Below are 20759 nucleotides of genomic sequence, written 5' to 3'. Positions count from 1 at the left end.
CGCCGGCCAGCTGGCCCGGCCCCGCCCGCGCCCGGGGCGGGGTCACGCCGGCGCCGGGGGCGGGCCGAAACCCGAACCAGCGCCCCGCCCAGCCTCGTTGCTGCCCGGCCACTCGGGTCTCAGGGCGCGCCTCGCGCGTGGGAAGGGAGGCACGCGAGGGGGCGGGTGGGAACCGGGGCGGCCGGAAGGGGCGGGAGCGTGGCGGGGGCCGGGGGAAGGGAACGAGCCACAGGGCGGCTGTGGGGGTGGAGCCAAGACAGAGTGTTGGTGGCCTGGGGCAAGACGGCGGGGCCAGCGTTGGGCGGCTAGCCGGGTGGGAGCAAGCGGGTGGGAGCGTTGGGAGACCTGGGGGTGGGGGACTTGGGGCGGCCGCGGGGGCGGGGTGTGGTCTGGGGCGGGGCCAAGGCGGAGCTCTTGGCCGCGACGCAAGGGGTGGTGCCGCAGGGGACTCCGGTGTCAGTCCGGAGCTGGAGCGCGCGCGTCGGCTCCCGGAGGAGTTTGCATGAAAGGGGAGACAAGCCAGCAGGTGATGCCCCTGCCTTTTGCGAAGACTGACAGTTCAGGAAGCGAGGCCAGAGGGGCTCTGCTCCCTGGTTTGTTGTCCTGGGAATGAGGCGACCTGATGAGGGATGGTGCGGGCCGGGTCGCTCAACATTTTGGGACCTCTCTCGTCCTATCCTTAAATCAAGGGAGGTGAACTAGAGGCTGAGGTCACTGCCAGCGCTGATCCTCGGGTGACCTCCTTCTCAGAACCTCTGTACTGTGAGAACTGGACAAAGGGGTCTTGGCGCTGCTAGAGGCAAGAGGAGTTGCCAGGGACACGGAGGAGAGATGACGCAGAGCCACTGCTAAAGCAAGTCAGTGTCCGAAAACCAAAATTAAAACAGGTAACACGAATTACCAGACACAGGATGGGGTCAAGGAGAAACCTTAGAAACCCCTGAGCCAAGGGTTCTCCATGTCAACAGCCACAGACCAGGGAGGAGAGCACTGCTCTGGGGTCCAGGCTGTGGGATAAGTGTCCACGAAATGCCAGCCTTTGGATGACACTAGAGGCTCCATGAGCCCACTAGGGCAGGGCTGCCAGAGCCCTCAAGTCCTGGGCCTGAAGGGGAGAGCCCAGCTCCCTATCAGACATCTGTACTCAGAGTTGCTGCTTCTGGGCACAATGACCCAGAGTCTGGGGGTCTGAGCACCCCCCAAAGGCTGGGCTAGTGGGCTCTGAGGATCTACTGCTTTGTGACCTGTGTCAGGACAGTGCTGCGAGGCAAAACAGGAGGGCCAAAGATGTACCCTGACAGTGGCCCGAAGAGCAGGACATATCCTTGGGCTCTCAGCTCTCTTAGAAGGCCACCCAGGTGAGCATACCCCATCCTTCCTGGGGACCTGGGTGCTTGGCTGGGTGAGAAGAGGGTGGGGAGAAGATGGGGCCTGAGCAAATCACTGCCTCTCTGGGCCTCAGTTTCCCCATCTGAGACCCATCCAACTCCAGGGAGTCGTGTTTCTAAGTTGTAATATCACACTGTAGAAACCTCTGCCCATAGTTCTGCCTCTCTGTGGGTGTGACCAGCCTCACATCATTCCCCACTCTGGGGACTCTTCCTGTGGGAGGGGGCCCTCCAATGCCCTCATCTGCTCACACCACACTCGGCCACCTCACCAACAGGGCTGGCACAGCAAAGAGAACACCAATCAAAGCAGCCCCAGCCCATCTGGACTGCAGGGCTTGGGGACACCCTGACATCCCCACCTCCGAGGGCCTCAACACAGCCCCCAGGGCCTCCACCTGAAGGACTGGCTCCCACACCCGGGAAATGTGAGGCATGGGGTGAGGGGACGCAAAGTGATGACATGTTTAAAGGCACAGAGATTACGTCCAAAAAAATGAAGTGTGCGATTGTAAATGTGTGTCTGGAAGGCACTGTAGACCTTATAGAGTTCCATTCTGTGGGGAGTGGAGGGTTCTCTTCTGGCCACCCAGAAAGTCCCAAGGAAAGAGGCGGCCAGCTGAGGTTCCAGCCAGCGACTGACAGGGCTATAGTTGGCAAAAAGGGGACTGGAGAGATGAGCACCATCTGTGGAAGGGGAAGGAGGGCTGGGGTTCTGCTTTCACTGGGGGCTGTCAGCTCATAGCAGCTTGGGGGGCTATCCCAGCCAGACTGAGTGGCCCTATGGCACCTGATTTTGAGTGCTAAGCCTCCCCCAGGTATCAGCAGGGGAGGAATTCTGAGAGACCCCTTCAGTCCAGGGAGTGAGAACCAAGGTCTATAGGAGGACCAGACTTTGCCGGGCCATGCAACATGGGAGTGGAGTGGAGGGGGGGTTGGGGGGGAGGGGAGGCAGTGCCCGGTGCAGAGTGACGTTGGGAATACACCTGAGGGTCTGGGAGAGGCTGCCCTTGCCCCCTGTGCCTGGGGTGATGGCAGCAACTGAGGTGGTGCCACCAGCTACCCCCACCCCAGCTAGACCTGGGGACACAGGTTCCCTCACCCAGGAGTCTCCCAGGCCTCATACCTCCCCATCAGGTCTGACCTCCTCGCCCCGCCCCTGCCTGCATTCCCATCTCCTCCATGGCCAAGGTGGCCCTACTGCCTACAGACCTCAAGGCGCCCATGCAGGCTGGACCTCTTCGGAGGGGGCCAGGTGCTTCCCACCTCTGCGTCCACAGCTCCTGCCTCCCCCACACCCAGCCCCAGCCCACCTTTGCAGCTTCTGGTCACCTGCAACACCTCCCCTGGCCATCCCACGTTGGTCTCGCCTCACTGTGTCTGCCCAGCGTGGAGAAGGAAGGTAAATTAACGTGGAACAGCAACTGACAGACCAGCACCTGGTTCAGTTGACCTTGGATGGTAAACTGAGGCCTAGAGAACTCGGCAAATTAGCTCAAAGGACACAAAGCAAGTGGGGGTGGGGCAGTGGCAAACACATGATCCCAGTCTCCTGCTTTCGCCAGCTAAGCCACCTCCAGATAATCTTGCTGGCCTCAGCACAGCATGAGGAGGGTGTGTTATCCAAGGAGGTCAGAGCTTTTTCTTCCAGCATAGCATGCTCTGGCCAATGGCAAAGTGGCCCCGTGTTTCTGTTAGAGAAGCCTCGGCTTGGGGCTTTTTTTATTCCCCCTGCCATGGCCACCCAAGCCTGCTTGGCATAGGCCAGCTTTCTGGGAAAGGACATCCAGAGTATGAGGCAGGACAAGCTGACACTAATAAGGGGGCTGCAGCCACCCTGTGCAGCATGAGGGAAAGCAAGGAGTGGTCCAGGCTGGGCTGCGTCTCTACCCTGTACATGTTCCTAACCAGAGTTATGGCAGTGCTCTCCAAGGGGCGGATGGGCACAGCTCCAAGAGGACCTCATCAGCGCCAGGGAGGGGTGTGTGCTGTGAAACAAAGCCCACCCCGAGACAGGAAAGACAAGGGTGGTAGGTTGTGACGGCTCACTGGCACTTTTGCAAACATCCAACTTCATGGAGACCTTGGCCCTGTGAACTGCCAGAATCTTGCACAGCAGTGGGTCCTGAGCATGTTGACACCCAGCCATGCAGAGGGGGCTACCCAGGTCTCAGCAGAACAGCAAACTCCTGCAAAGCTGGGGGTGCCCACCATGACCCCAAGCTGGGCAAGGGCAGCCCACCTCCCTGGGCCAGGCCCACCTGACATCTTTAAGGCCTAGTTTGGATGCAGAAGCAAGGCCTCAATTGTCAATTCAGTGACTTTCTCAGTCGCCTCCTCCCAGGGCCAGAGACAGAGACAGAACGCACAGAGGACCACCTTCCCAGCTGATGCCCACCCACTCCTCAGCCATTCAGGCCTCAGTTGCCCAGCCAACAGTATGATGAGAGTGAGGTTTGGGGAGGATCTAGGAGGGCCAGACTGGGGAGCTTGTGCTGCCAGATGCTGCCCAGAACAGGGAGTGGTTCTCTCAGGTGGTCTGGAAGGAGTGGGTGAGCAGCTGCTTATCAGAAAACATTGCCTAATTGGGACGTAATTGGGAAGGTTTATGGGGCCAGTAAGGGGGGCTCCTTGGGGAGATGGTGAAAGCCACTCATGAGTCATTTGAAACTGAGCCGGACAAAGAGCTCAAGGAGAAATGATCCCACCCAGCCTGCTAGCCATGGGTAGAATGAGCTCATGGGCTCTGGGATGCACATGCGTGCATGTGTGTGCACGTGTGTGTGTGTGTGTGTGTGTGTGTGTGTCTGTGTGAGAGAGAGAGAGGGAGGGGAGGGGAGGGGAGGAGAAGAGAGGAGCTGGTACTCATACAGCTGGTACTCAGAAGCTGAGCCCTGCAGAGCCTCCACTGCGGGCCCCATCACTGCATGGCCAGACTGCCCCCTGCAGGTTGGGGAGGGAAGGGCCCAGTATCTCAGCCAGCGTCCTGGCTTAGCATCCTCACCCAGCATCCCAGCCAGCGTCCAGGCCAGCATAAACATACCTTCTCTGCAGTGCCCAGCACAGGACCTGTCCTGGGACAGATGCCAAATGGACATGGAGCTTATTCTTCACAGTGGGACACCATCTGTTCACACCACTTCATCCTCTGTGAGATGTGTTTTGGAGACTTGGATGCATAATAAACATTTTAACATGTTTATTCAAATGTTTAAAACTTGTTTTGAAAGAAATGTAGATTCACATGCAATTGTGAAAAATAATAAGAGACTCCTTGTACCCTTCACCGGGCTTCTCCTAATGGACAATATGACAGCCAGGAAACTGACATTGACAAAATGCATCGACCTTGCTACATGAACTCATCTGTGTGCATGTATGTTTAGTTCTATGCACTTTTATCACACATGGAAGTTCATTTGTCCACCAGAGTCACACTGAACATCTCCATCACTCATGGAGATCCCTTATGCTGCCCTTTTATAGCCACACACCCCTGGCGTCTACTAATCCACTCTCCATCTATCATTTTGTCAGTTCAGGAATACTATATACATGGAATCATACAGTAACCTTTGGGGATTGGTTTTTGCACTAAGCAAAATTTCCTGGAGCTCCATCCAGGTTGTCAAGTGTATCAATAGCCCCTTCCTTTTGATTTCATCATAGGATTCTACTGTATGGATATACCATTCACACATTGAGGGACATATGGGCTGTGTCCAGTTTCTGGTTATTATGAATAAAACTGCTGTTAACATTTGTGTACAGGTTTTATGTGAACATAAGTTTTATTCGTCTGAGATAAATGCTCGGGAGAGCGATGGCTGGGTCATATGGTAGCTGCATGTTTAGTCTTGTAAGAAACTGCCAAACTGTTTTCCAGAGTGGCTGCACTGTTTTACATTCCCACCAGCAATGTACAAGAGATCTAGTTTCTCCACATTCTCACCAGTATTTGGGGTTGTCACTGTCTTTTTATTTTAGTTGTTCTTATAAGCATGCAGTGGTATCTCATTGTGGCTTTAATTTGCATCTCCCTAATGGCTAATAATGTTGAACATTAATGGATTTTATTGCCTCTTTGGTGAAATGTCTATTCATCTTTTGCCCATTTTCTAATTGAATTTTTTAACATTGAGTTTTGAATGTTCTTTATATATTGTAGGTATGGTTTCTTTTGTCAGATGCTGGTTTGCAAATATTTTCTCCCAGTCTGTAGTTTGTCTTTTCATCCTCCTCACCCGGGCTTTTTCAGAGCAAAACTTTAATTTAGTATTTCCTTTTATGGTCATGCTTTTGGAGTTATGCCTAAACTCTTTGCCTAAGCCAAGATTCTGAAGATTTCTTCTATTTTTTAAATAAAAGTTTTATAGTTTTACAGTTTACCTTTAAGTCCGTGATCCATTTTGAGTTTTTATATAAAGTGTGAGGTTTAGGTTGAGGTTCATTTTTTTGTCTATGGACATCCAGTTGCTTCAGCACCATTTGTTATAAAGGCTTCTTCCTCCATTGAACTGCTTTTGTGCATATTTGAGTGGAGCTATTTCTGGATTCACTGTTCTGTTCATGTATGTGTCTAACCCTCTGCTGATACCACACTGTCTTGATTTCTGGAACTATATAGCAAGTCTTAACGTTGGATAGGGTGATTCTTCCACTTTGTTCTTCTTTTTCAAGACTGTTTTAGGTATTCTAAGGCCTGCACCTTTCCATATAAGTTTTAGAATAAGCTTGTGTGTGCCTATCAAAAAAAACAAAAACCTTACTGGGATTCTGATAAGAATTACATTAAACCTATAGACAAATTTGGAGAGAATTGGCATATTTGCTATGTTGGGTCTTCTAATCCATGAATACAAAATGTGTATTTATTTAGGTTTTCTTTGACTCCTTAAAATCATCATTTTGTAATTTCAGCATAAAGATCCTGCACGTTTTGTCAAGTTTATAACTGAGTATTTCATTTTCTTTGGAGTGATTATAAACAATATTGTGTTTTACATTTCAATTTCCACATGTTTGTTGTAAGTATATGGAAATGTGATTGACTTTTGTGTGTTGATCTTACACACAACCATACAGAGCTTACTTAGTGCTAGAAGGTTTGGCTTTTTTCTTTTGAAAGGTTCATTGGGATTTCCTACATACAATAGATAATTGTGTCATCTGCCAATAGAACTTCCAATACTATGTTGAAAAAGAGTGGTGAGAGCAGACATCATTGTTCTCGAACATTAGGGGGAAAGCTTTCATCTTTCACCTTTAAGTATGATGTTAGGTGTAAGGGGGTTTTTTAGGTGTTATTTATCAGTAGGGAAAATTCTCCTCACTTCCTAGTTTGATGAGAGTTTTTTTCATAAGTGGATGGGTTTTTTCAAATGCTTTTTCTATATCAGTATAAGCTATGATTTTTCTTCTTTAGCCTGTTGATGTGATGGATTACATTGATTGATTTTCAACGGTTGACCAAGACTTACATATCTGGAATGAATCCCACTTGGCCATAGTATCTAATTCATTTTATACATTGCTAAGTTCATTTTGTTAATATTTTGCTGAGAATTTTTATTTCTAAGTTCATAAGTGATATTAGTCTGTAGTTCTCTCCGGCTCTGTCTCTATCTCTGCCTCCCTGTCTCTCTCTATCTCTATCTCTCTTTGGTACTGTCTTTGCCTGGTTTGGGTATCACACAGGGTAATACTAACTTCCTAACATCAGTTGGGATCTATTCCCATCTCTTCTATTTCCTAGAAGAAATTGTATAAAATTGGTATAATTTCTTCTGGTCATGGGGATTTCTTTGGGGGGGTGCTTTTTATTTACACCAATTTTTGAAATGGTTATAGGACTATTCAGGTAGCTTATTTCATCTTGGTTGAGTCTTGATAGTTTATAGTTTGTGAGGAATTGATTCATCTCTTCTAAGTTGTTGGATTTATAAGTATAAAGTTGTTCATAGCTTACTTTATTATCTTTGTAATGTCCCAGGGTCTGTAGTGATGTCCCCTGTTTCATCCTGATTTTGGTGATTTGTGCCTTCTCTCTTTTTACATTCTTCAGTCCTGCAGGAGTTTATAAACAATTTTTTTTTTTTTTTTTTTTTTTTTTTTTTTTTTTTTTTATGCGTTACGCGGGCCTCTCACCGCTGTGGCCTCTCCCGTTGCGGAGGACAGGCTCCGGACGCGCAGGCCCAGCGGCCATGGCCCACGGGCCCAGCCGCTCCGGGGCATGCGGGATCCTCCCAGACCGGGGCACGAACCCGTGTCCCCTGCATCGGCAGGCGGACTCTCAACCACTGCGCCACCAGGGAAGCCCTATAAACAATTTTAAAGACTAGCTTTTAAAAATTGATTCCTCTATTGTTTTCTGTTTTTTATTTCTTACTTCTTGCTTTGGTTTTATTTTGCTTCTCTTTCTAGTCTCTTGAGACAGGAATTTAGAATATTGACTTGAGACCTGTCCCCTTTTCTAATGTAGGCATTCAGTGTTATAAATTTTCCTCTCAGCACTGTTTAGCTGCATCCCACATATTGTGACATGTCGCACTTTCATTTTAATTTCCAAATATGTACACAACAAACAACAGAGCCTCAAAATCCATGAATTGAAAACTGATGAAAGGAGATGTAGACAAATCCACAATTATAGTTGGAGACGTCAACACCCCTGTCAGCAATTGATAGAACTACTAGACAGAAAATTAGCAAAGACATTTAAGAACTCAACAACCCATTGACCAAGAGGGTCTGATAGACACCACCCAAAGTACATTCTTTACCCATGGAACATTTGCCAAGATGGACCATACCTCATGGTGTGAAATAAACCCCAACAAGTTTAAAAGAATTGTAATCATACAGGGTGTGTTCTCTGACCACAGTGGCATTAAACTAGAAATCAGTGCCACAAAAGACACCTGGAAATCCTCTAAACACTCTGAAACTAGACAACACACTTCTAAATAATCTATGGGTCAAAGAGAGTCTCAATGGAAATCTTTAAATATGTTTTTCAAATTTAAAATTTTTAATTAAAGCAGAAATAATCTACCCCCTATTTGGAGAAAAGATTTCATTTCTATAATCTACTCCAAACCAATTTTCTGAATGGTCTCTTTTCCTCCCTTGGTTTATCCACAGCTAACAGGGACAGTGCCACTCCAGAGACACTCTCACATCTGTAGGGCCAGCAGAGAAAGGGGGAAGTCACTCAGACTGAGACACCATTCCACCTGGACCACAGGTTGGGACTCGGTGGAAGGGGAGCTATTTGCACTTAGGGGTTATACTGGAGTATGCCAGGTGCGGGGCCAGTGTCCCATTTTTGAAGTCCCATCCTCATGGCTGGGACTCCCGCCCAGCCTGCAGTCTCCGTGTTGGGGCTAGGGAGCACGAATCCTGCATCCAGGCTTTTCCTGGCCCCTTGCACCCATGCATTCCTATCCCCCCAGGGAACAGCCTCACTCTCCCATCCAGGCCTGGGTGGAATTCTGACACCAAGACCACCATATCCAGTCAGGTGCCCAGATAAGATGCCCTGAAAGGTGTTCCTGTTCCATGGGGCTCACTGGCCTCCCCGGTGGTCAGCATGTTCCCCAGTGCCTGGCCCCAGAATTAGGAACTCTCCCCAACATTTTCAGGTTCCTCTGAGGCCACAGGGACAGGTTCCAGACTCTGCAAGCTGCCGCTTCATCTCTTGGAGCCCTAACTGCCAAATATCACCATTTGCCAGGTTGGACCTGCATTTCCCATGGCTTCCTCCTGAAGATTCAGGCAGCCTGGACACCCCAGGAATATTTTGTGTGGGATTTGGAAAGAGTAAGTGGAGGAGAGCTATGTGCTTTTGTGCCCAAGGGGTGGGTGCCAGGCCTGGGTGCTTCCCTGTGGTCAGTGAGGCCCGCCAACTCATGCTGGACCTCCTGGATTGGCCAGGGCATGCTTACCACAGTACAAAGGGCAATAGCACATCCTGCTATGCCACCTCCATCTGTCTCCATTCCCTCCTGGACTTCCAAATGAACAGCTTCATAGAGACTGTGTAACCATCTCCAAAACTGCATGAGGTCAAATCTTTGTCATGAATATGAACGCATCTCTGAACAGTTTACGTCTCTGCTCAGACCCTACAGTTTGATGACAGAGACTTCCTGAGATGCCAGTTAACTTGGTGGTTGGTAAAGGTGCTACTTCAGTGTCAGTGAGGGAGGCTGCTGGTGTCATAGTAGGGCTGCCAGGGAACAGCAGTCATCCTTGAGAGTCCAGGCCCAGAAGCTGGTCCCACCCTGTCTGTGTCCCTCCCAAATGCCAGGGCCAGTGTGAGGAGGGAAGGAAGCATAAATGTCCAGCAGGGTTGAACACTGATTTAACAAGAACTAATGAACTATTTGAAAAAGAAAAAGAAAGTCACACCCTAGCTTTGCCATAAACAATTTTCAGAGGGATCAAAGAGACTTTAAAGTAATGAAAATATAGGACACCTTTCCATTGAAGGGTTAGAATGATTTTTGTAAGCATAAGTAGAAAACATTGGTAAAATGATGCACCTTTTTAGGCCACCTGGCAATATAAAAGTTTTCACATTGTCAAAACTTTGACCCAGTCTCTGGGCTTTTATGCTAGAAAAGGAACAGAGGTGCACAAACATTCTGGGAAGGGATAGGGATCAAAGCATCATTTTTAATAGTACAAAATTAAAAACATTATAAATGTCTTCCAGAGGAGATCTGTTTCCAGGAATTTTTAACTGCTTAAAGATACAAGAAAATTTCTGGTTAAAGATGGCTCTTGGGGCTTCCCTGGTGGCGCAGTGGTTGAGAGTCCACCTGCCGATGCAGGGCACATGGGTTCGTGCTCCGGTCCGGGAAGATCCCACATGCCGTGGAGCATCTGGGCCCGTGAGCCATGGCCGCTGAGCCTGCATGTCTGGAGGCTATGCTCCGCAACAGGAGAGGCCACAACAGTGAGAGGCCCATGTACTGCAAAAAAAAAAAAAAGAAAAAGAAAAAAAAGATGGCTGTTGGATGTTTTTTCAAAATGGTGGAGGAATAGGAGAATGTGGAGTTTATCTCTCTTCACAAATGCATCAGGAATATACCTACAGATGGAACAATTCACACAGAGCACTGGCTGAACTCTAGCAGAAGACCGTGGACACCAGAAAGGACAGGAAAGATCCTTTCATAACCAGATAGGATGAGAGAAAGAGAAGGGGAAAAGAAGAGGAGAGGAAGCGGGATGGGACCTGCGCCCCTGGTGGGGAGCTGAGGAAGAGGAGAGGTTTCCACATTTGGGGAAGCCTGCTCATCAACAGGGAAATCAGTTGGGACAGAAGGAGCATCTGAGGCTGTCAGAGGAGGGTGAAACAGCTGGTCTGTGGCAGACAGGACAGAGTGTGACCTACACAGATGGTTCATGCCACAGCCCTGTGGGCCCCAGACTGGGATGTGTGTCTGCCAGTGTATGAGGGCTGGGAGCTGGAATGTGGAGATTGGAGAGCAAAGCCGGGGAGAAGGCTGCCATTGGCTGCAGGGAGACAGCCTGAGGGGACAGGAAGGAGGTAATCCAGAAATCGGAATGCTTATGGAGGAAATCCAGACTGCCACAGAAGCAAGGTGACACTGTTGAGTGATGTGCAGGGGGTGGAGCCACCATTGCATCCTCTCTCTTCCCACGTGCCAGCCTCTGCCCCTACCAGGCACTAAGAAAACGCCCCCGCCAAGGCTGGCACACACGTGCCTGCCTCCAGGTGCTAGGAAAAGCCCCTTCCAGGGCTGGCCTTCTCATGCCTGCTGCTGGGCAATAGGAAAGGCCTCCACCAAGGTTGGCACACATGTGCCTGCTGCCAGGCACTAGGAAAAACCCCTACTAGGGCTGGCCTTCTCGCACATGCTCCTGGGTACTAGGAAATGTCCTGCAAAGGCTGGCACACACACGCCTGCTGCCAGGCGCCAGGAAAAGCCCCTACCAGGGCTGGCCTTCTTGTGCCTGCTGTCAGGCATTAGGTAAGGCTACTGCCAGGGCTGATCCTCTCACAACAGCTGCCGAGCGCTAGCAAAGGCTCCCACCAGGCCTGGATCTCTTGCACCCGTAGCTACCAGTTTCCCTGCAGACCGCCTCACCATCCAGATGGATCTCTCGCAGCCGCCAATCCCCCACCCACCGACGCACCTGTTGCCACTGGGGCTCCCCTGACCCCAGAAGTCATGCCACCTCTGTGTCCTGTCCTCACCAGGGCAGACCGACACACAGAGGTGGGGCTAAAACCACAGCTGAGCTCCACGGGTGGGGCAGCTAAGGAAGAGGAACGAAAATCTTTCTGTGCAGCTGCACAAGCCATGGATTAAATTCCCACGATCAGCTTGGTAAACCCTGCATTTATGGAATATCTGAATGGACAACCAGTGTTCCCACAACCGAGACTGGTCTATGGGAGTAAGTACATGCGAGAGTTGGGCCAGGTCACAGTCTGAGCTGACCCCACAGTGCCCACAGTGGGTCCAGAGACCTACCTAGAGGTATTAGAGGGCCTCCTGGGGAGGCAGAGGTTGGCTGTGACTCATCATGGAGGAAAGGACACTGACAGCTGAGACCCCAGGAAAATATTATTATTACTAATATTTTTAATCTGTTGTTCTGTTCTTATTTATTATTATTTTATTTTTTAATTAAAAAATTTAATGGTCTTAATTTTTTATTGTTATTTTTTATTTTTCTATTTGTACTTTTTCATTGTTTTGTGTTTTTTCCTTGGTATGTTTTGTTTTTAATTTTTTTACTCATTTTTGTGCATCTGTTTTATCTTTTCTTTGCTTTTTTTTGTTTGCATTCTGCTTCTGTTTTGTTTCTTGTTTTTTGTTAGTTTTGGTTTAAATTGTTTGATTTTATTTTGGCATTCTTTTCTTTGTCTTGTTGTTCTCTGGTTCTTTGTTTTTGTTTATTTTGTATGTGTGTGTTTCTTTGTTAGTTTTTGTTTGTTTTTGCTTTTACCATTTGTCTTGGGTTTTATTTGTCCATTTGGTTTCTTTTTTTTTTAACTGTTGTTACTGTTTTTTGTCTTTGTCTTTGCTATTTGTCTTGGGTTTCATTTGTCTGTTTGTTTTCTTCCCCTTCCCTTTTTTTTTTTTTTTGCCACACCATGTGGCTTGCAGGGTCTTGGTTCCCCAGCAGGTGGTTGGGCCTGAGGCTCTGGGATGGGAGTGCAGAGTCCAGGATGCTGGATCACCAGAGAATTCCCAGCCCCGGGAAATATTAATCAGCAAGAGCTTCCAAGGAAGTCTCCATCTCAACTCCACCCACTGGCCCCACCCAACTGCCTGTAGGCTCCAGTGCTGGAAGCCTCACACTAAACAACAAGCACGACAGGAACACAAACCCACCCATCAGCAGACAGGCTGCCTAAAGTCATACTAAGCTCACAGACACCCCAAAACATATCACCTGACGTGGCCCTGCCCATCAGAAGGACAAGATCCAGCTCCACCCACAAGTGCACAGGTACCAGTCCCTCCCAGCAGGAAACCTACACAAGCCACTAGACCAAGCTCACCCACCAGGGGCAGACACCAGAAACAAGAAGAACAATGACCCTGCAGCCTGTGGAAAGGAGAACTCAAACACACTAAGTTGGACAAAATGAGAAGACAGAGAAATATGTTGCAGGTGAAGGAGCAAGATAAAAACCCACAAGACCAAATAAATGAAGAGGAAATAGGCAATCCACCTGAAAAAGAATTCACAGTAATGATAGTAAAGATGATCCAAAATCTTGGAAATAGATTGGAGTCATGGATCGAGAAAATACAAGAAATGTTTAACAAGGACCTAGAAGAAATAAAGAACAAACAAACAGTGATGAACAACAAAATAACTGGAATAAAAAATACACTAGAAGGAATCAATGCCAGAATAACTCAGGCAGAAGAATGGATAAGTGAGCTGGAAGATAGAATGGTGGAAATAACTGCCACAGAGCAGAATAAAGAAAAAAGAATGAAAAGAAATGAAGGCAGTCTCAGATACCTCTGTGACAAAGTTAAATGCACCAACATTCGAATTATAGGGGTCCCAGAAAGAGAAGAGAAAAAGAAAAGGTCTGAGAAAATATTTGAAGAGATTATAGTTGAAAAGCTCCCTAACATGGGAAAGGAAACAGCCACCCAAGTCCAGGAAGCACAGAGTCCCATACAGGATAAACCCAAGGAGAAACACACCAAGACATGTATTAATCAAACTAACAAATTAAATACAAATAAAAAATATTGAAATATTGAAAGCAGCAAGGGAAAAGCAACAAATAATATACAAGGGAATCCCCATGAGGTTATCAGCTGATTTTTCAGCAGAAATTCGGCAGGCCAGAAGGGAGTGACAGGATATATTTAGAGTGATGAAAGGGAAAAACCTACAGCAAAGGTTACTCTACCCAGCAAGGCCCTCATTGAGATTCAATGGAGAAATCAAAAGCTTTAGAGACAAGCAAAAGCTAAGCAAATTCAGCACCACTAAACCAGCTTTACAACAAATGCTAAAGGAACTTCTTTAGGCAGGAAACACAAGAGAAGAAAAAAGACCTACAGAAACAAACCCAAAATAATTAAGAAGATGGTAATAGGAATATACATATTGATAATTACCTTGAATGTAAATGGATTAAGTGCTCTAACCAAAAGACACAGACTGGGGGCTTCCCTCGTGGTGCAGTGGTTGATAATCTGCCTGCCAATGCAGGGGACACGGGATCAAGCCCTCGACTGGGAAAATCCCACATGCCATGGAGCAACTAGGCCCGTGAACCACAACTACTGAGCCTGCGCGTCTGGAGCTTGTGCTCCACAACAAGAGAGGCCGCGACAGTGAGAGGCCCGTGCTCCATGATGAAGAGTGGCCCCCACTCACCGCAACTAGAGAAAGCCCACGCACAGAAACGAAGACCCAACACAGCCATAAATAAATAAATAAATAAATAAATAAATAAATAAATAAATAAAAGACACAGACTGGCTGAATGGATACAAATACAAGACCCATATATATGCTGTCTACAAGAGACCCACTTCAGACCTAGGGACAAATACAGACTGAAAGTGAGGGGATGTAAAAAGATATTCCATGCAAAGGGAAATCAAAAGAAAACTGGAGTAACAATACTCATTTCAGACAAAATAGACTTTAAAATAAAGACTTCAAAGAGACAAGGAAGGTCACTACATAATGATCAAGGGATCAATCCAAGAAGAAGATATAACAGTTGTAAATATATATGCACCAAACATAGGAGCACCTCAAGACATAAGGCAAATGCTAACAGCCATCAAAGGGAAAATCGACAGTAACACAATAAGAGTGGGGGACTTTAACCTCCCATTTATACCAACATAGAGATCATCCAGACAGAAAATAAATTAGGAAACCCAAGCCTTAAATGACACATTAGAACAGATAGACTTAACTGATATTTATGGGACATTCCATCCGAGAGCAGCAGAATACACTTTCTTCTCAAGTGCACATGGAACATTCTCCAGGATAGATCACACCTTTGGTCACAAATCAAGCCTCAGGAAATTAAAATAAATTGAAATCGTATCAAGCATCTTTTCCATCCACAACGTTATGAGATTAGAAATCAATTACAGGAAAAAAAAACTGAAAAATGTAAACACATGCAGACTAAACAATATGCTACTAAGTAACAAAGAAATCACTGAAGAAATCAAAGAGAAAATCAATAAATACCTATAAACAATTGACAACAAAAACACAATGACCCAAAACCTATGGGATGCAGCAAAATAAGTTCTAAGAGGGAAGTTTATAGCAATACAATCCTACCTCAAGAAATAAGAAAAATATCAAATAAACATCCTTACCTTACACATAAAACAACTAGAGAAAGAAGAACCAAAAAACCCCCAAAGTTAGCAGAAGGAAAGAAATCATAAAAATCAGAGCAGAAATAAATGAAATAGAGATGAAGAAAACAATAGCAAAGATCAATAAAACTAAGAGCTGGTTCTTTGAGAAGATAACCAAAATTGATAAACCTTTAGCCAGACTCATCAAGAAAAAAAGGGAGATGACTCAAATCAATAAAATTAGAAATGATAGAGGAGAAGTTAAAACAGACACCACAGAAATACAAAGGATCATAAGAGACTACTACAAGCAACTATATGCCAATAAATGGATAACCTGGATGAAATGGACAAATTCTTAGAAAAGTACAACCTTCCAAGACTGAACCGGGAGAGAATAGAAAATATGAGCAGACCAATCACAAGTAATGAAACTGAAACTGTGATTAAAAATCTTCCAACAAACAGAAGTCCAGGACCAGATGGCTTCACAGACAAATTCTATCAAACATTTACAGAAGAGTTAACACTTATCCATCTCAAACTCTTCCAAAAAATTGCAGAGGGAGGAACACTTCCAACTCATTCTACGAGGCCACCATTACACTGATGCCAAACCCAAAATATCACAAAAAAAGAAAATTACAGACCAATATCACTGATGAATATAGATGAAAAAATCCTCAACAAAATACTATCAAACCAAATCCAAAAGCACATTAAAAGCATGATACACCATGATCAAGTGGGATATTTCCCAGGGATGCAAGGATTCTTCAGTATATGCAAATCAATCAATGTGATACACCATATTAACAAATTGAAGGAGAAAAACCATACGATCATCTCAATAGATGCAGAAAAAGCTTTTGACAAAATTCAACACAAATTTATGATAAAAACTCTCCAGAAAGTGGGCATGGGGGAACGTACCTCAACATAATAAAGGCCATGTATGACAAAGCTAAAGCAAACATTATTCTCAATGGTGAAAAGCTGAAAAGCATTTCCTCTAAGATCAGGAACAAGACAAGGGTGTCCACCCTTGCCACTATTATTGAACATAGTCTTGAAAGTCCTAGCCATGGTAATCAGAGAAGAAAAAGAAATAAAAGGAATCCAAATTGGAAAAGAAGAAGTAAAACTGTCACTGTTTGACGATGACATGATACTATACATAGAAAATCCTAAAGATGCCACCAGAAAACTACTAGAGCTAATCAATGAATTTGGTAAAGTTGCAGGATAGAAAATTAATACACAGAAATCTCTTGCATTCCTATACACTAACAATGAAAGGTCAGAAAAATAAATTAAGGAAACACTCCCATTTACCATTGCAACAAAAAGAATAAAATAAACCTACCTAAAAAGGCAATAGACTTGTACGCAGAAAATTATAAGATGCTGATGAAAGAAATCAAAGATGACACAAACAGATCGAGAGATATACCATGTTCTTGGACTGAAAGAATCAATATTGTCAAAATGACTATACTACCCAAAGCAATCTACAGATTCAATGCAATCCCTTTCAACTTACCAATGGCATTTTTCACAGAACTAGAACATAAAATTTTACAATTTGTATGGAAACACAAAAGACCCTGACTAGCCAAAGCAATCTTGAGAAAGAAAAAAGGAGCTGGAGGTATCAGGCTCCCAGACTTCAGACTATACTACAAAGCTACAGTAATCAAGACAGTGTGGTACTGGCACAAAAACAGAAATATAGACCAATTGAACAGGATAGGAAGATAAACTCACGCACATATGGTCGCCTAATCTATGACAAAGAAGGCAACAATATACAAATGGAGAAAATACAGCCTCTTCAATGAGTGGTGCTGGGAAAACTGGACAGCAACATGTAAAAGAATCACACCATACACAAGAATAAACTCAAAATGGCTCAAAGACCTGAATGTAAGGCCAGACACTATAAAACTCTTAGAGGAAAACATAGGCAGAACACTCTATGACATAAATCACAGCAAGATCCTTTTTGACCCACCTCCTAGAGAAATGGAAATAAAAACAAAAATAAACAAATGGGACCTAATGAAACATAAGCTTTTGCACAGCAAAGGAAAACATAAACGGGATGAAAAGACAATGCTCAGAATGGGAGAAAATATTTGCAAACGAAGCAACTGACAAAGGATTAATTTCCTAAATTTACAAGCAGCTCACGCAGCTCAATATCAAAAAAACCAAACAACCCAATCAAAAAATGGGCGGAAGACCTAAATAGACATTTCTCCAAAGAAGACATACAGATGGCCAACAAACACATGAAAAGATGTTCAACATCACTAATTATTAGAGAAATGCAAATCAATACTACAATGAGGTATCACCTCACACCAGTCAGAATGGCCATCATTTAAAAATATACAAACAATAAATTCTGGAGAGGGTGTGGAGAAAAGGGGACACTCTTGCACTGTTGGTGGGAATGTAAACTGATACAGCCACTATGGAAAACAGTATGGAGGTTCCTTAATAAACTAAAAATAGAACTACCATATGACCCAGCAATTCTACTAGTGGACATATACCCAGAGAAAACCATAGTTCAAAAAGACACATACACCCCAATGTTTATTGCAGCACTATTTACAATAGCCAGGACATGGAAGCAACCTAACTGTCCATCGACAGAGGAATGGATAAAGAAGATGTGGCACATATATGCAATGGAATATTACTGAGCCATAAAAAGAAACAAAATTGCACTATTTGTAGTGAGGTGGATGAACTTAGAGACTGTCACACAGAGTGAAGTAAGTCAGAAAGAGAAAAACAAATAGCATATATTAATGCATATATGTGGAATCTAGAAAAATGGTATAGAATGATCTTATTTGCAAAACAGAAATAGAGACACAGACATAGAGAACAAACGTATGGACCCCAAGGGGGTAAAGGGGGGGTGAGATTAATTGAGAGATTGGGATTGATATATATACACTATTGATACTATGTATAAAATAGATAACTGGGACCTCCCCAGTGGCGCAGTGGTTAAGAATCCACCTGCCAATGCAGGGGACACGGGTTCGAGCCCTAGTCCAGGAAGATCTCACATGCCATGGAGCAACTAAGCCCGTGCACCACAACTACTGAGCCTGCACTCTAGAGCCCGCGAGTCACAACTACTGAGCCCGTGTGCCACAACTACTGAAGCCCACGCACCTAGAGCCCATGCTCTGCAACAAGAGAAGCCACTGCAATGAGAAGCCCGTGCACCGCAATGAAAAGTAGCCCCCGCTCGCCGCAACTACAGAAAGCCTGTGCGTAGTAATGAAGGCCCGATGCAGCCAAAAATAAAATTTTAAAATAAATAAATTTATCTAAATAAATAAATAAATAGATAGGTAACTAATGAGAACCTACTGTATAGCTCAGGGAACTCTACGCAGTGCTCTTTGGTGACCTCAATGGGAAGGAAATCAAAAAAAGAGGGGATATGTGAATATGTATAGCTGATTCACTTTGCTGTACAGTAGAAACTAGCACAACATTGTAAAGCAACTATACTCCAATAAAAATTAATTAATTTAAAAAAAGAAACAGAAGAGGGCTGTTGATCCCACATATTGATTTCTTCTTCCTCCTAAGACCTCACTAAAATGATAGTAAGTGAATAAAAAGACATGAGGCCCATGGAACAAAGTGATCCAGAGAAGCCAATGAGGGATTACAACAAATTTTTGAAGGAAAGAAAACAGGTGGGTAAGCCTGGGTTTGCAGAGTGTAGTATAGGTTGGGGTCCAGCAGACCCCCGACTAAGAAGACAGCTGGAGTCCAGGGAGGCTGTTATGGGCTAAATTGTGTCCCTCCCCACTCCCCGTTCAAATATTGCCCCAACCCTCAGGACCTCAGAGTGGCTGTATTTGGATGTAAGACATTTAAAGAGGTGATGAAAGTAAAATGAGGCCATCAGGGTGTCCCTAATCCAAGGGAGGAAGTGGAGATGAGAGCAGGGACCACGCAGGATGAGAACGGAGGAGGGGGACAGGGTGGGATGGAGGGTCCTGTCCAGGGCATACCACTCTGCTACATCTGCAGGCAAGTCTTAACCTTCCCAGGCCTCAGTTTGTCCACCTGTAAGGTATGAGGGCTGGTATTTGAACTGACATTCTGCTATTCTCTGTTACATAGCATGGCCTGGCAGGGTAAGAAAGGTTAGAGGTGAGAAATTGGCATCTATCTTCTCTATGTCATGATTTTTTACCAGGATCAGCAACAGGTGGAGCCTGCTGCTGTCTGAGTCACCTTTGACATAACCGGGCTTCTGGGGCCCAGGGCCCAGGTGACTTGTGGTGGGCCTTCTCTTAACTTCAGGGTCTTCCTCAACCAGGCCAAAGTGAGGCCCATCCTGGACAGCTGAGCTCCCCACTGTGGTTTTCCTGTCTGACCAAAGCAAGCTGAGATGCCTGGAGGTCAGTGAGTGAGGGCCAGGGATGGGGGGGGGAGGGTGAGTCAGACAGACACCGGGAAAGAAGATCATTCAGGGTCTTGCACTGAGCAAGTGGTCACACAAGTCTGGAGCCCAAGGCTCCCTAGTCCCTTGGGCTGCTGTGCTATCAGACTACGGGGCAAACAGAAGAAGGAACCAGGTGAAAGCAGCATGTGCTTAGATCAGAGAGCTGGTAGTGGTGGGGCAGGCTCTGGCCATCCCCGCAGGGAGAATTGACAGGTCTCTCAACACTCCTGTGGGTGTGCGAGGAAAAGAAGAGCCAGACAGCTCCAATGGTGGGCTGCTATCAGCTCAGATGGGAGGACTAAGGGACCAGCAGGTTTGGGGACACAGTAAGTGTGAGGTGTCAAGTTGATTATCAACATCAAGGTTAGAATTGAGGGAAGGTGGTCATCAGCATATCAAAGGCATTTAAGGGAACAGATTTGAGATTCCTGTCACACTGGTAAGTTAGAACAAGCTGCATCCCCCATCTTACAAATTCAGCCCTGTATTCCAGGGACCTAGGACATCTGCAACAAAGCAATCAACAACAAACTGCATAGCAGCTACAGAAACCCCACCAGCACCTTGGACACCTGAAAACAGCTGTGGACTGGTACTTGGTGGAAGCAAGTCCAAGGTGGCAGGGAAAGGCCATTGTGAACCTGTGAACACTGCATGTCCATCAGCATAAGGACTTGCTTTGAGAAGACTTTCCCCAAACTCATAGACAATGAGGATTTTGCTACCTGAAACCACGATGGTGAGAGTCACACAGCCCATTCTTTCTTGAGAGATAGGAGTCCCATGGATCACTCTGACATGGACAAGCAGTGTTGGTTTCCAAACCTGGTGTGGCAGGCAGGGTTCTAGGGTGCCCCCGAAGATTCCCACCCACAGGTGTTCACACCTTGCGTAAGCCCCAACCCTTGAGTGGGAATGAATCCATGATTGTGATGGGGTCTTGCTATTGACCAGCTGGCTTTGAAAAGGCTGAGTATCTAGGTAGGCCTGACCTAATCTGGTGAACCTGTAGATGGGACTGGT

This window comes from Phocoena sinus, chromosome 3 (assembly GCF_008692025.1).
Source record: "Phocoena sinus isolate mPhoSin1 chromosome 3, mPhoSin1.pri, whole genome shotgun sequence".
NCBI classification, from domain to species: domain Eukaryota; kingdom Metazoa; phylum Chordata; class Mammalia; order Artiodactyla; family Phocoenidae; genus Phocoena; species Phocoena sinus.
This window is presented reverse-complemented; position numbering follows the sequence as displayed.